This window comes from Pseudophryne corroboree, chromosome 3 (assembly GCF_028390025.1).
Source record: "Pseudophryne corroboree isolate aPseCor3 chromosome 3, aPseCor3.hap2, whole genome shotgun sequence".
Taxonomy (NCBI): Eukaryota; Metazoa; Chordata; class Amphibia; order Anura; family Myobatrachidae; genus Pseudophryne; species Pseudophryne corroboree.
The window spans coordinates 340,904,295-340,918,708 of NC_086446.1; the positions used below are offsets into that span (position 1 = coordinate 340,904,295).

A 14,414-nucleotide genomic window follows, 5' to 3' on the forward strand; every position below is an offset into this window, starting at 1 on the left:
GAGGAGGATATTGGTATAGCTGGCGCTGAGGAGGAAGTTGACGATGAGGATTCTGACGGTGATGTGGTTTGTTTGAATAAGGCACAAGTGGAGACAGTTGTTGGCCATGGGATGAAAAAGCCCATTGTCATGCCTGGGCAAATTACCAAAAAAGAAATCCACCTCTTCAGTGTGGAATTAGTTCTCTGTGAGGATGTATACACTGAAGGGGGTGAGGAATCGGAGGATGAGGACGACAGCTTGCCTCTGTAGAGCCAGTTTGTGCAAGGAGAGATTAATTGCTTTTCTTTTTTGTGGGGGCCCAAACAAACCAATCATTTCAGCCAGTCATGAGGCAGACCCTGTCTCTGAAATGATTGGTTTGTTAAAGTGTGCATGTCCTGTTTATACAATATAAGGATGGGTGGGAGGGCCCAAGGACAATTCCATCTTGCAGATCTTTTCTTTGTCTGCCACATAATTCCAGGGCTGCTGCCCTATATGGGGTGCTTCCCCTCTGCCCTATCAGTCCAGGGGTGCTGCCCCACTGCCGTTTAAGTCCAGGGGTGCTGCTGCCTGTCTGCAGTGCTATTCTCCAGGGGTGCTGCCTATGCTGTATAAGTCCAGGGGTGCTGCCTATCTGCTGTATAAGTCCAGAGGCGCTGCCGTATAATTCCAGGGGTACCCTGTCTGAACCCGCTCACTTCTAGTAGATATATCTTCTAGTAAGCACTGTGTACCCAGCATCAGAGAGAGGTTCTTCTCAATTATTTCATGTTAGGGACTCAAATGAATGGCTGCAGTTACTCAACCTTAATTTTGATTTATTAATGTTCCACATTTTGGGATTATTCACAAGATGTGCACTTGTTGTACAGGGTTCTTTTCCTTTATTTTGTAAACGTTTTCTCCTTAATAATTGTACAATATAAGGGCTGCGTAGGGTTATCGCAAGACCTTGCGGTGTTAGAAGAACAGAGTTTCAGTGATCTTGCATTGCATCAGCTTTCCATTGCACTGCAGCACTAGATGGGACAGGAGCTCCTGTGAGGCACAAACAGTTACTGAATAAGGGCCCAGTATGGAGTCTCATGGTGACTTCTAGCCAGTAAGATGTCTTGCTTGCCAGGCTGAGGCATGCTGGTGGCACAAAGGTTAGCACTGCTTCCTCCCACAGTCCTACTTGTAATATGAAATGACTTTGGACTCGAGTGGTAAGCTCCACTAGGGCGGGGGCTCAATAACAGAAAAAAAAAAATCACTGCAAAGTTCTGCTTAGTACTGTACTGAACCCACCTGAACTCAACTTGTCCAATCCGGTGATGCTGTGGGGGCTCACGAGGGGCTACTAAAATATCTAAGGGGCTGCTTTATTTGAATAAAATAAGACACACCGCTATCACTGGCGTGCGCAGCACATTTGATTAGGGGGTGCACCGTCGGAGGAGTGTGTCTAGCACCGCCTTTTGGGCGTGTCTAGCACCATCTATTGATGGTCAACGCATATAAAATATCCACCCTTGTACCAATCCTAATAAAGCAGATACATTGTCATATGTTGTGGTGTGCACGAAACAAACACCCCTGATGGCACTCACTGCAATTACAGTACTCGTCCTCAGCCTGGTCTGGCTCCCCCTCTCTTTCCCCTGCAAGCTGCAGTCACTCACTGACACTGACAGTCGCAGACTAGTTACTGCTGCTGCTGGAAAAACGAGTGACGTGTCAATGCTGCTGCTGACCGCCTGCCAGTATTGAACTTGTCTTCCTTACGTAACATCACACTGTTTTTGTACGTGGAGGTGGAGCTGGGAATTTGAAAGCCGGTGGCAGTGGCACCCTTGATTAACCCAGGCGTCCGGTCAGTAGTGCAGTCCTGACAGGGTGCAGCGCAGAGGGGACAGTAATCTGCCTGCTCGGCGATTGCTGCATCAGGCATGTGAGATTGGGGTGCCGGACATTAGGGGGTGCCTGTGCGCACCAGGCACCCCCCCCCCTGCGCACACCTATGACTATGCTCACATGCGTGTAACTGGGACACACAGGTATGCTCAAATGCGTGTAACTGGGAGCTGTGGAAACTTAAAATAAGGCATCTGCCACAAAATATGTAAATAAAAATGCAATTAAAATATGGAAAAAAAGAAACCCACCAGATTTTCACAAAATAAATCTCCAGACTCCGTGGAGGGGAATATATCCAATCTTGATCCTATGGTATACAACAGTTTGCATCCCAGCATTAAATCCAAGATTATCGTAATCCCTGAAAATGGAGATGTGGGTACAAATTTGGAGGCTTTAGCCCCTAGTTTTTCAGTTTGTCCAGTAATGTGGTAATTATATATTTGCTTGGTTAAAGTCCTTTCTGTTTAACACCAAGACAGGAGTGGAGGTGAAAGCCTGTGTGTTGTTCCTGATTGCGTGTGCCTCTGTCATTTTTAATCACCTTCTTGACACTGTCCTTTTCTTCTTGCCTCTTCTCATAATGTGAAAAGTCATCAAATATGGAGGTGGTATGTTTGTAGCTAGCTATGATTTGGAGAACTTGTCAAGCTTTTCTAGGGGGACCACCTTTCGCTGAAATGATGGGTTTATTAAACTGTGTATGTCCTGTTTGAACAACATAACGGTGGGTGGGAGGGCCCAAGGACAGTTCCATCTTGCGCCTCCTTTTTTTCTTTGCATTATGTGCTCTTTGGCGCCTAGTTTTTAAAACTGCCATCCTGTCTGCCACAGCAGTGCCACTTCTAGATGGGCCAGGTGTTTGTGCCACCCACTTGTGTCGCTTAGCTTAGTCAAGAGTATAAGGAAAATGAATTCACTGTGCTAATTGTGTGTATAAGCTGCTCCAATAAAATTGTCATGCATTAAAAAAAAAAAATCACAAAGGAGCGCTGATTAAAAAAAAAGAAAAAAGACATAAAAAAGGAAAATTTGATAAATGTTATGAACGCCAGCACCTGTAGGAAAAAAATGGTGTTAGTAAATGTTTACAACCCTTTTGTTGAAAGGGTTAAATGGAATCTGTGAAGCTGTGGGTTCCAAGGAACCTGTGGACGAGTCATTAAGGCATACAGTGGAAATTCTAACTTTCCCTATCTCTACCTGACGGGTTTTAGTTCCTCCGACTGGTAACTTCTAATGCGGCGCGTCCGTCTGTATGCCTGGCGGCGCTTGCTGTTACCGTCACTGCTGTCTGCTTCTCTACGTTCCCAGCACTCTGTCACAGCGTATGCACGCTGCACCAATGCGTTTCGGGCGATCCGGCCCTTTCTCAAGGTTGATGCTGGTCTTGGGGTGGTCCTTTTTATTTAAAAATCTTTGTTGATAAATTGGATTAAAATTGTTTTCAATTAAACATTAATTAATTTAAAAAAAAAATCCGTACTGCATTAATAAAAATAAGGTTTTCAAAATATGTGAAATAGTAAAAAGGTTTTTGTTATTAAAAAAAAAAAAAAAGTTAAAATCGAAATCGATATTTAGTCCATTAGGTTACAAAGTATGTAAATAGTAAATCCATTTGGATTCCGTTTTTTTCAACTCCTGAGGGAAATCCCCTCCTCTCCAATTAGGGATAACCTTTTGGATTCCCATGAATAGCATACCTTCTGGGTTCTTAATTGTGTTTCTCCTGGAAATGTTTAGAGGCACTGTGGGTTTGTAATCTATTTCTTCTTATATTATAGATGTGTTCTGTGATTCTTTTTTTTTTATTTTTATTTTAGTTTGTCCTATATATTGTAGACCGCATGGACATTGTAGCAAATAAATTACCCCTTCAGTTTCACAGGAAATAGTCTTTTATTGTGTATTTTTTTTTTTTTTGTTACATTACAGCAAAGAGAGGATAAAGGCTGTGTTCTTGCTTTTTTTGTTATTTTGCAGGCAGGACAGTTCAAACAGAAGAAATAACCTTTTCTTTCTGATGTTCTTGTTACTTTAACATCCCTGATAGGACTCCTTACCAGTTCATGTTTTAAATTAGATGCTCTTTTGTAAACAATCCTTGTTTTTTTTCTATAAAGGGAGCTAATTGTTTATCTAGATGCAAAATATGTCAGTGTTTGGTTAGTATTGTTTGTAGCGCTGAATATTGGCTGTTTTGTTGAGTGATGAAACTAACCTTTTGGTCTTGTAATTGGATTTCTTTGTTTGTACCAGGGGCGGAACTGTGGGAGGCAGTGGAGTCGGCTGCCGCCGGGCTCCTGACCACAAGGGGGCGCATCTCCTCCACTGTCTCCCGCAGCCTGAGAACTGCGCTGCTATTGTGGACGGAGGAGCAGTCACTGACACGGAAGCTGCCTCCTGTAGGGAGAGATGGCACTGGCTGCAGCTAGGGGGAGCTCCAGAGCACAGCTCCTCTTCTAGCCAGCCGAGGGAAGCTCTCTGCTCCGTCAGCCTGATGATGAAAGCCAAAGGTAGACACTGTGTGGGGGGTAGGGGAGAGGTGTATTTGGGGGGAAGCACTGTGTTTTGTGTGTGCTTGTTTTTAAGTGAGGTGTGTGTGTGTTTTTAATGAAAGTTGTGCATTCAAGTAAAAGGCATGTGTGTGAGTGATGTGTGTGTAAGTGAGAGACATGTGTATGTAAGTGAGAGGCATGTATGTGTGTGTAAGTGGGAGGCATGTGTATGTAAGAGAGACTTGTGTGTGTAAGTGAAAGAGACGTGTGTGTGTGTGTTTAAGTGAATGAGGCGTTTGTGTTTTTTTTATATATATATCTAGTGTTCACGCTAGGTGTCTGCACCTTTTTTTAGACAGATGAATCCCACCCTGCCCGTTTTTGTGCGCCCTACCAACCCGCCGTTTTCTGCCTGCCGTACCCCGCCACGCCGCCAGACCCAGCCGTGCGCCGCCGGACCCGGTAAGCACATGAGAGTCCCCCTGGGCTAAATTAACCTTGTAAGTATTTTGCAGCTGTAAACTTCAATCTCAGTGCTCTCTACCTGGTGCAGTGTGCCTCAGTGCTCTCTACCTGGTGCAGTGTGCCTCAGTGCTCTCTACCTGGTGCCGTGTGCCTCAGTGCTCTCTACCTGGTGCAGTGTGCCTCAGTGCTCTCTACCTGGTGCAGTGTGTCTCAGTGCTCTCTACCTGGTGCAGTGTGCCTCAGTGCTCTCTACCTGGTGCAGTGTGCCTCAGTGCTCTCTACCTGGTGCAGTGTGTCTCAGTGCTCTCTACCTGGTGCAGTGTGCCTCAGTGCCAGGGGCGGAACTGTGGGAGGCAGTGGAGTCGGCTGCCGCCGGGCTCCTGACCACAAGGGGGCGCATCTCCTCCACTGTCTCCCGCAGCCTGAGAACTGCGCTGCTATTGTGGACGGAGGAGCAGTCACTGACACGGAAGCTGCCTCCTGTAGGGAGAGATGGCACTGGCTGCAGCTAGGGGGAGCTCCAGAGCACAGCTCCTCTTCTAGCCAGCCGAGGGAAGCTCTCTGCTCCGTCAGCCTGATGATGAAAGCCAAAGGTAGACACTGTGTGGGGGGTAGGGGAGAGGTGTATTTGGGGGGAAGCACTGTGTTTTGTGTGTGCTTGTTTTTAAGTGAGGTGTGTGTGTGTTTTTAATGAAAGTTGTGCATTCAAGTAAAAGGCATGTGTGTGAGTGATGTGTGTGTGTGTGTAAGTGAGAGACATGTGTATGTAAGTGAGAGGCATGTATGTGTGTGTAAGTGGGAGGCATGTGTATGTAAGAGAGACTTGTGTGTGTAAGTGAAAGAGACGTGTGTGTGTGTGTGTTTAAGTGAATGAGGCGTTTGTGTTTTTTTTATATATATATCTAGTGTTCACGCTAGGTGTCTGCACCTTTTTTTAGACAGATGAATCCCACCCTGCCCGTTTTTGTGCGCCCTACCAACCCGCCGTTTTCTGCCTGCCGTACCCCGCCACGCCGCCAGACCCAGCCGTGCGCCGCCGGACCCGGTAAGCACATGAGAGTCCCCCTGGGCTAAATTAACCTTGTAAGTATTTTGCAGCTGTAAACTTCAATCTCAGTGCTCTCTACCTGGTGCAGTGTGCCTCAGTGCTCTCTACCTGGTGCAGTGTGCCTCAGTGCTCTCTACCTGGTGCCGTGTGCCTCAGTGCTCTCTACCTGGTGCAGTGTGCCTCAGTGCTCTCTACCTGGTGCAGTGTGTCTCAGTGCTCTCTACCTGGTGCAGTGTGCCTCAGTGCTCTCTACCTGGTGCAGTGTGCCTCAGTGCTCTCTACCTGGTGCAGTGTGTCTCAGTGCTCTCTACCTGGTGCAGTGTGCCTCAGTGCTCTCTACCTGGTGCAGTGTGTCTCAGTGCTCTCTACCTGGTGCAGTGTGTCTCAGTGCTCTCTACCTGGTGCAGTGTGTCTCAGTGCTCTCTACCTGGTGCAGTGTGCCTCAGTGCTCTCTACCTGGTGCAGTGTGCCTCAGTGCTCTCTACCTGGTGCAGTGTGCCTCAGTGCTCTCTACCTGGTGCAGTGTGCCTCAGTGCTCTCTACCTGGTGCAGTGTGTCTCAGTGCTCTCTACCTGGTGCAGTGTGCCTCAGTGCTCTCTACCTGGTGCAGTGTGCCTCAGTGCTCTCTACCTGGTGCAGTGTGTCTCAGTGCTCTCTACCTGGTGCAGTGTGCCTCAGTGCTCTCTACCTGGTGCAGTGTGTCTCAGTGCTCTCTACCTGGTGCAGTGTGTCTCAGTGCTCTCTACCTGGTGCAGTGTGCCTCAGTGCTCTCTACCTGGTGCAGTGTGCCTCAGTGCTCTCTACCTGGTGCAGTGTGCCTCAGTGCTCTCTACCTGGTGCAGTGTGCCTCAGTGCTCTCTACCTGGTGCAGTGTGCCTCAGTGCTCTCTACCTGGTGCAATGTGTATAACGTGCTCTATCTGTCGCAGTGTGTAGGAGGTTCTATCTGGTGCAATGTGTATTAGGTGCACCACCGTGTTGTAATAAAGTGTTTGGCCCCTATTATGAAACAACGCCGCTAGATTTTTGGAGCGCGCCTTCGGCGCGCACTGTCCATGTTTTGGCCCATAGGTATGGGAGCACCAAGCATTATAGTATGTACCTAAGTTTGCCCATCCCTCCCCGTGATCAGCACCCTGCCGTAAAAAAAATCCTACAGTGAACACTAATTATATCGGCACACCACTGCGCCAAAGCATCTCCATCGAGACCTGCTGGCGGGTGAGGGAGCACTGTAGGTGTACTATAATGGTATGCTGGTGTCTGTTTTATTGTAATAACTGACTTGGTGTGCGTCCACTTTGTATGTGTATCTATATTACTACTGGGAAAGGTACCTGAGCACGCTGCTACTGTTCACCCTTAGTGCCGGATAGCTACATATGGTATGTGTGTGTATGTGTATATGTAGGGGGGCACCAACATTTATCATGCCTCCGGGCGACTGGGACGAACTTACGCCACTGGTTTGTACTGTATTAGTTGTTTTCTATCCAGGTTATTTGTTCTTTTAATATGTTGCTGTAATTCTTTTTCTTTGTATCCTTTATGTATAATTTATTCTTTCATGTCCCGGGCTTGTTGAAGAAATGTTTCTGTATTTGAACAATTACGCTTCACTCGTAAAAACTGACCGCCTGGTATATTTTTTTTATTCACATTTTTTGATGGTTGCTGTTTGTCAGCAGCATATTGTTAGAACTAACATTTTTGGTATGAGTCATTGTGTTGATCATGTTATTTTCTATGTATATTTCTAGATCTAAATAAATGACCATTTGTTTGCTGGTTGTTGATGTGAACTCTAACCCATAATTGTTCTTGTTAATGTATGTAAGGAATTCCAACAGGATTTCTTCTGCTCCATTCCATAAGAAAAACAGGTCATCTATATATCTTTTCCGTGTTAGCAAGTATTTGTCATATGGGTTGTTGTGCCAGATTGTCTCTTCTTCCCATTTTGCCACAAAAAGATTGGCATAACTCGGTGCGAATGAACTTCCCATAGCGGTCCCTTTCACTTGATTATAGCATCTTCCTTGGTCCCAAAAGAAATTGTGGTGTAGTATAAAGCTGACACAACTCATTATATAATTTATCTGTGCATTTGGCAAATGGGAATCCGCTGAAAGGAAGTATCTCGTAGCGTCACAACCTTTCTCATGATCTATACATGTCTACAAAGATTTTACGTCGTTTGTACATAAGATGTAATCTTCTTGCCAGACCAAGGTTTCTAATATTTGAAGTATGTTGATGGTATCTCTTAAATAACTTTGTTGTATAATCACTATGTCTTGGAGGAATGAATCCACATATTTCAAGATATTAGCTGACAGTGAATTTGTCCCAGATCTGATGGGACGTCCAGGGGGGTTGTCTATATTCTTGTGTAATTTCGGAAGTTGGTAAAAGGTGGGTATCTTCGGAAATTCTGTATATAAGAAATCATATTCTTTTCTTGTCAGGATCCCAATCTCCAATCCTTCATCCAATAATTATTTTAGTTCTCTCTGATATACATGTGTTGGGTTTCCTTCTAGGAGACAATAGGTGGCAGTATCATCTAATAGATTATCAACCTCCGCTTGATGTGTCTTTATCCATAATAAAAAGGCTTCCGCCTTTGTCTGCTGGCTTGATCACGATGGAATAGTCTTCCTTTAATTTGATTAATGCTTCATTTTCTTTTTTGGTGATGTTAAATTACTTTTTTTTTTTACCTGTAGGTTTTCTTAGATCTGACTCCACCAGTCGTTGGAACGTTTCTATAGGTGCTCCCTTAATGTATGAGTGGAAGAACTTTGAAGATGGTTTAAAGTTGGAATGGACAAAGTTGTCTTCTACATCTTGATCCAAATTTTGATTTTCCTTTTTTGAGAAGAATTTCTTTATGCAGAGTTTTCGAACGAATCTGTGTATCTATGTACAGTACATATCAAATTGGTTAGCATTAGAATGTGCTGAAAACTTTAAGCCTTTGTTGAGCAATGTTATTTCTTGTTCTGTAAGGATTCTTGTGCTTAGATTGAAGCTACCTTTGTTGTGTTGTTGTGAGATTTTAGTGCTTAATTTCTTCTTTTTTTGCCTTTCCTCAGCCTTAATGACTCATCCACAGGTTGCTTGGAACCCACAGCTTCACGGACTCCATTTAACGCTTTTTTCCCTACAGGTACTAGATTATCTTAGTCATCCAGCGACCTCGGTGCAACCTTTTGGCCTAAAAGCAATATTGTGAGGTGTTCAGAATAGACTGGAAATGAATGTTATTGAGGTTAATAATACTGTAGGATTAAAAAAAAAAATATGTGATTTTAGCGGTTTTTATGTTGTTGTTTTTTTTAAAAATCCAGATCCAAAACCAAAACGCGAAAATAAGATTTTACTCACCGGTAAATCTATTTCTCGTAGTCCGTAGTGGATGCTGGGACTCCGTAAGGACCATGGGGATTAGCGGCTCCGTAGGAGACTGGGCACAACTAAAGAAAGCTTTAGGACTACCTGGTGTGCACTGGCTCCTCCCACTAAGACCCTCCTCCAGACCTCAGTTAGGATACTGTGCCCAGAAGAGCTGACACAAATAGGAAAGATTTTGAATCCCGGGTAAGACTCATACCAGCCACACCAATCACACCGTATAACTCGTGATACTATACCCAGTTAACAGTATGAAATATAACTGAGCCTCTCAACAGATGGCTCAACAATAACCCTTTAGTTAGGCAATAACTATAAACAAGTATTGCAGACAATCCGCACTTGGGATGGGCGCCCAGCATCCACTACGGACTACGAGAAATAGATTTACCGGTGAGTAAAATCTTATTTTCTCTGACGTCCTAAGTGGATGCTGGGACTCCGTAAGGACCATGGGGATTATACCAAAGCTCCCAAACGGGCGGGAGAGTGCGGATGACTCTGCAGCACCGAATGAGCAAACTCTAGGTCCTCCTCAGCCAGGGTATCAACCTTGTAGACTGTTGCAAAAATGTTTGAACCCGACCAAGTAACAGCTCGGCAAAGTTGTAAAGCCGAGACCCCTCGGGCAGCCGCCCAAGAAGAGCCCACTTTCCTCGTGGAATGGGCTTTTACAGATTTAGGGTGCGGCAGTCAAGCCGCAGCATGTGCAAGTTGAATCGCGCTACAGATCCAGCGAGCAATAGTCTGCTTAGAAGCAGGAGCACCCAGCTTGTTGGGTGCATACAGGATAAATAGCGAGTCAGTTTTCCTGACTCCAGCCGTCCTGGAAACATATACTTTTCAGGGCCCTGACTACGTCCAGTAACTTGGAATCCTCCAAGTCCCAAGTAGCCGCAGGCACCACAATAGGTTGGTTCACATGAAAAACTGATACCACCTTAGGAAGGAATTGGGAACGAGTCCTCAATTCCGCCTTATCCATATAAAATACAGATAAGGGCTTTTGTATGACAAAGCCGCCAATTCTGATACACGCCTGGCCGACGCCACGGCCCACAGCATGACCACTTTCCACGTGAGGTATTGTAGCTCCACGGATTTAAGTGGCTCAACCCAATGCGACTTCAGGAAATCCAACACCACGTTGAGATCCCACGGTGCCACTTGAGGCACAAACGGGGACTGACTATGCAGCACTCCCTTAACAAAAGTCCGAACTTCAGGCAGTGAAGCCAGTTCTATTTTGGAAGAAAATCGATAGAGCCGAAATCTGGATCTTCATGGAACCCAATTTTAGGCCCATAGTCACCTCTGACTGTAGGAAGTGCAGAAATCGACCTAGCTGAAATTTCTCCTTTGGGGCCTTCCTGGCCTCACAGCACCATATGCGGTGATAATGGTTTGCGTTCACTTCTTTCCTAGCTTTAAATAGCGTAGGGATAACTTCCTCCGGAATGCCCTTTTCCTTCAGGATCCGGCGTTCAACCGCCATGCCGTCAAACGTAGCCGCGGTACGTCTTGGAACAGACAGGCCCCCTGCTGCAGCAGGTCCTGTCTGAGCGGCAGAGGCCATGGGTCCTCTGAGATCATTTCTTGGAGTTCTGGTTACCAAGCTTTTCTTGGCCAACCCGGAACAATGAGTATAGTTCTTACTCCTCTCCTTCTTATTATTCTCATTACCCTGGGTAAGAGAGGCAGAGAAGGGAACACATACACCGACTGGTACACCCACGGTGTTACCAGAGCGTCCACAGCTATCGCCTGAGGGTCCCTTGACCTGGCGCAATATCTTTGTAGCTTTTTGTTGAGGCGGGACGCCATCATGTCCACCTGTGGCCTTTCCCAACGGTGTACAATCATTTGGAAAACTTCTGGATGAAGTCCCCACTCTCCCGGGTGGAGGTCGTGTCTTCTGATAGTCTGCTTCTCAGTTGTCCACTCCGGGAATGAACACTGCTGACAGTGCTAACACATGATTTTCCGCCCACCGGAGAATCCTTGTGGCTTCTGCCATCGCCATCCTGCTTCTTGTGCCACCCTGTCGGTTTACATGAGCGACCGCCGTGATGTTGTCTGACTGGATCAGCACCGGCCGGTGTTGAAGCAGGGGTCTAGCCTGACTTAGGGCATTGTAAATGGCCCTTAGTTCCAGAATATTTATGTGTAGGGAAGTCTCCTGACTTTTCCATAGCCTTGGAAGTTTCTTCCCTGTGTGACTGCCCCCCAGCCTCGAAGGCTGGCATCCGTGGTCACCAGGACCCAGTCCTGTATGCCGAATCTGCGGCCCCCTAGAAGATGAGCACTCTGCAGCCACCACAACAGCGACACCCTGGCCCTTGGAGACAGGGTTATCCGCCGATGCATCTGAAGATGCGACCCGGACCACTTGTCCAACAGATCCCACTGGAAAATCCTTGCATGGGACCTGGCGAATGGAATTTCTTCGTAAGAAGCTACCATCCTTCCCAGGGCTCGCGTGCATTGATGCACCGACACCTGTATACGTATTAGGAGGTCTCTGTCTAGAGACGACAACTCCTTGGACTTCTCCTCCGGGAGAAACCCTTTTTATCCTGTTCTGTGTCCAGAACCATACCCAGGAACAGTAGACGCGTCGTAGGAACCAGCTGCGACTTTGGAATATTCAGAATCCAGCCGTGCTGTTGTAGCACTTCCCGGGATAGTGCTACTCCGCCGAACAACTGCTCCCTGGACCTCGCCTTTATAAGGAGATCGTCCAAGTACGGGATAATTATTTCGGCCATTACCTTGGTAAATACCTCGGTGCCAGGGACAGACCAACGGCAACGTCTGGAATTGGTAATGACAATCCTGTACCACAATTTTGAGGTACTCCTGGTGAAGAGGGTAAATAGGGACATGCAGGTAAGCATCCTTGATGTCCAGTAATACCATGAAATTCTCCAGGCTTGCAATAATCGCCCCGAGCGATTCCAATTTTGAACTTGAACCTTCGTATATAAGTTTTCAAGGCTTTCAATTTTAGAATGGGTCTCACCGAACCGTCTGGTTTCGGTACCACAACATTTTGGAATAGTAACCCCGGCCTTGTTGAAGGAGGGGTACCTTGATTTCACCTGCTGGAAGTACAGCTTGTGAATTGCCGCCAGTACTACCTTTCTCCGAGGGCAGCAGGCAAGGCTGATGTGAGGTAACGGCGAGGGGGAGTCGCCTCGAACTCCAGCCTGTATCCCTGTGATACTATTTGCAGAACCTAGGGATCCACCTGTGGGCAAGCCCACTGGTCCCTGAAGTTCCCGAGACGCGCCCCTACCGCACCTGTCTCCACCTGTGGAGCCCCAACGTCATGCGGTGGACTCAGAGGAAGCGGGGGAAGATTTTTGATCCTGGGAACTGGCTGCTGGTGCAGCTTTTTCCTTCTTCCCTTGTCTCTGTGCAGAAAGGAAGCGCCTTTTGACCCGCTTGCTTTTCTGAAGCCGAAAGGACTGTACCTGAAAATACAGTGCTTTCTTAGGCTGTGAGGAAACCTGAGGTAAAAAATTTTCTTCCCAGCTTATACTTTCTTTCTAGGAGCTCAGGAGAGCCCCTAGTGTGCATCCAGCTCAGCCGGGCACAAGAATCTAACTGAGGTCTGGAGGAGGGTCTTAGTGGGAGGAGCCAGTGCACACCAGGTAGTCCTAAAGCTTTCTTTAGTTGTGCCGAGTCTCCTGCGGAGCCGCTAATCCCCATGGTCCTTACGGAGTCCCAGCATCCACTTAGGACGTCAGAGAAAGGGTGGTTTTGGCAAAACCAATCCAGATTCAAACTACGAACTGCGATCCAGATCCAAAATCCGAAAAGTGTCCGGTGCACATCTCTAGTGAATACTCCCCTATATGTAATTAGAAATCTGAAAATACGCCCCTGGCGGGCAAAATTATACATAATTAAACATTAAAATACTCATACAAGCAATCAAATCCCATTATTTTTCTTTCATAGCCTTTTAAAGTATACTTTAAGGTTCAATTTAAACAAAGGAGGGACATGATAACTGCTCTGCCTTAGGGTGATAATGCTAATTGAACCCACTTTTTTTTTTTGCACCAAAATAATTATTAAGTATGAAGTAAAGGAATGTATAATGAACTCTCCGAATCAGGCAATATTTATAAAACATTTTTTTTAGAGACACTTCATATTTTGATTTACAAAGGGTTAAAATTTCAAAGTGATACGTGGATTAAGCACGGAGATGTGAATTTGTTATCAGATACACCTCACAAAAACGGAGCATCAGGAGTGGCATTTCCCAGCAAATACTCAAAACTTTAACCCCCTATATCGCAAAAACTCTGAGGCCTAGAGAAGAAAAAATGTACATGGGTTAGTAGCTATGTCGTAGTATAAAGTGTACAAAGTACCATGAAAATATGAGTTGGTGGGTGTCATGCCTGGTTGAACTGTCATGGAATAACCCTAGAGTCGCATGCAGTGTTAATGCCGCAAGCAGTTGGCCAACATTTTAAGTTTGCACATGCGTTCTAAATCGCAATGCGTATGCAGCTTGATTGTTAGTGATCAAAGATGCAGGACAGAATTAGACTCGGGGCCAAAATTTACTAAAAATATCGAGTTTGGCCGATTTGTGGGGGGTTTTTTTTAAGTCCCAACATGGGAATTCACTAAGCACAAATCTCGGCAGTGTTTGGACTATTCGTAATGGTTTGAATGACAAAGTTCAGAAATACGAATGAATAGACCATCGGTCAAACGCGGCTGTTATTTCCTACAACACGGGTATTCACTATTCATTTGTATTTGGGTGTTAGTCTCTGAGTGCTCAAGTGCGGGTGTATTTTTTTGCAATTCGTTAAAAAAAGCAGCAAAAAAAAAAAAAAATAGACCTGCTTTTTCCTGGCGAGTTTGGATAATCATGCACGGATCAGTGAGATCTGTGCATGGTTATCTACGGGAAAGGGTCCGTTTACTGTAAAAACTTGGAAAAAAAATTGCGTGGGGTCCCCCCTCCTAAGCCAAACCAGCCTCGGGCTCTTTGAGCCGGTCCTGGTTGCAAAAATATGGGGAAAAAATTGATAGGGGTTCCCCCATATTTGAACAACCAGCACCGGGCTC

General features: G+C 45.9%; 1 protein-coding gene and 1 long non-coding RNA gene across 3 annotated transcripts in view; one reads left to right on the forward strand and one right to left on the reverse strand.

The window, feature by feature from the left end:
• LRRC46 (leucine rich repeat containing 46) overlaps positions 1 to 14,414 on the reverse strand; it is a 67,444-nt gene that overhangs the window by 49,620 nt on the left and 3,410 nt on the right. The gene's annotated exons all lie outside the window — the stretch shown is intronic.
• On the forward strand, positions 5,344 to 9,210 carry LOC135057768 (uncharacterized). Its single transcript, XR_010244353.1, has 3 exons — positions 5,344 to 5,443; positions 5,789 to 5,895; positions 8,627 to 9,210. It is a non-coding gene; the product is annotated as an uncharacterized LOC135057768 (long non-coding RNA).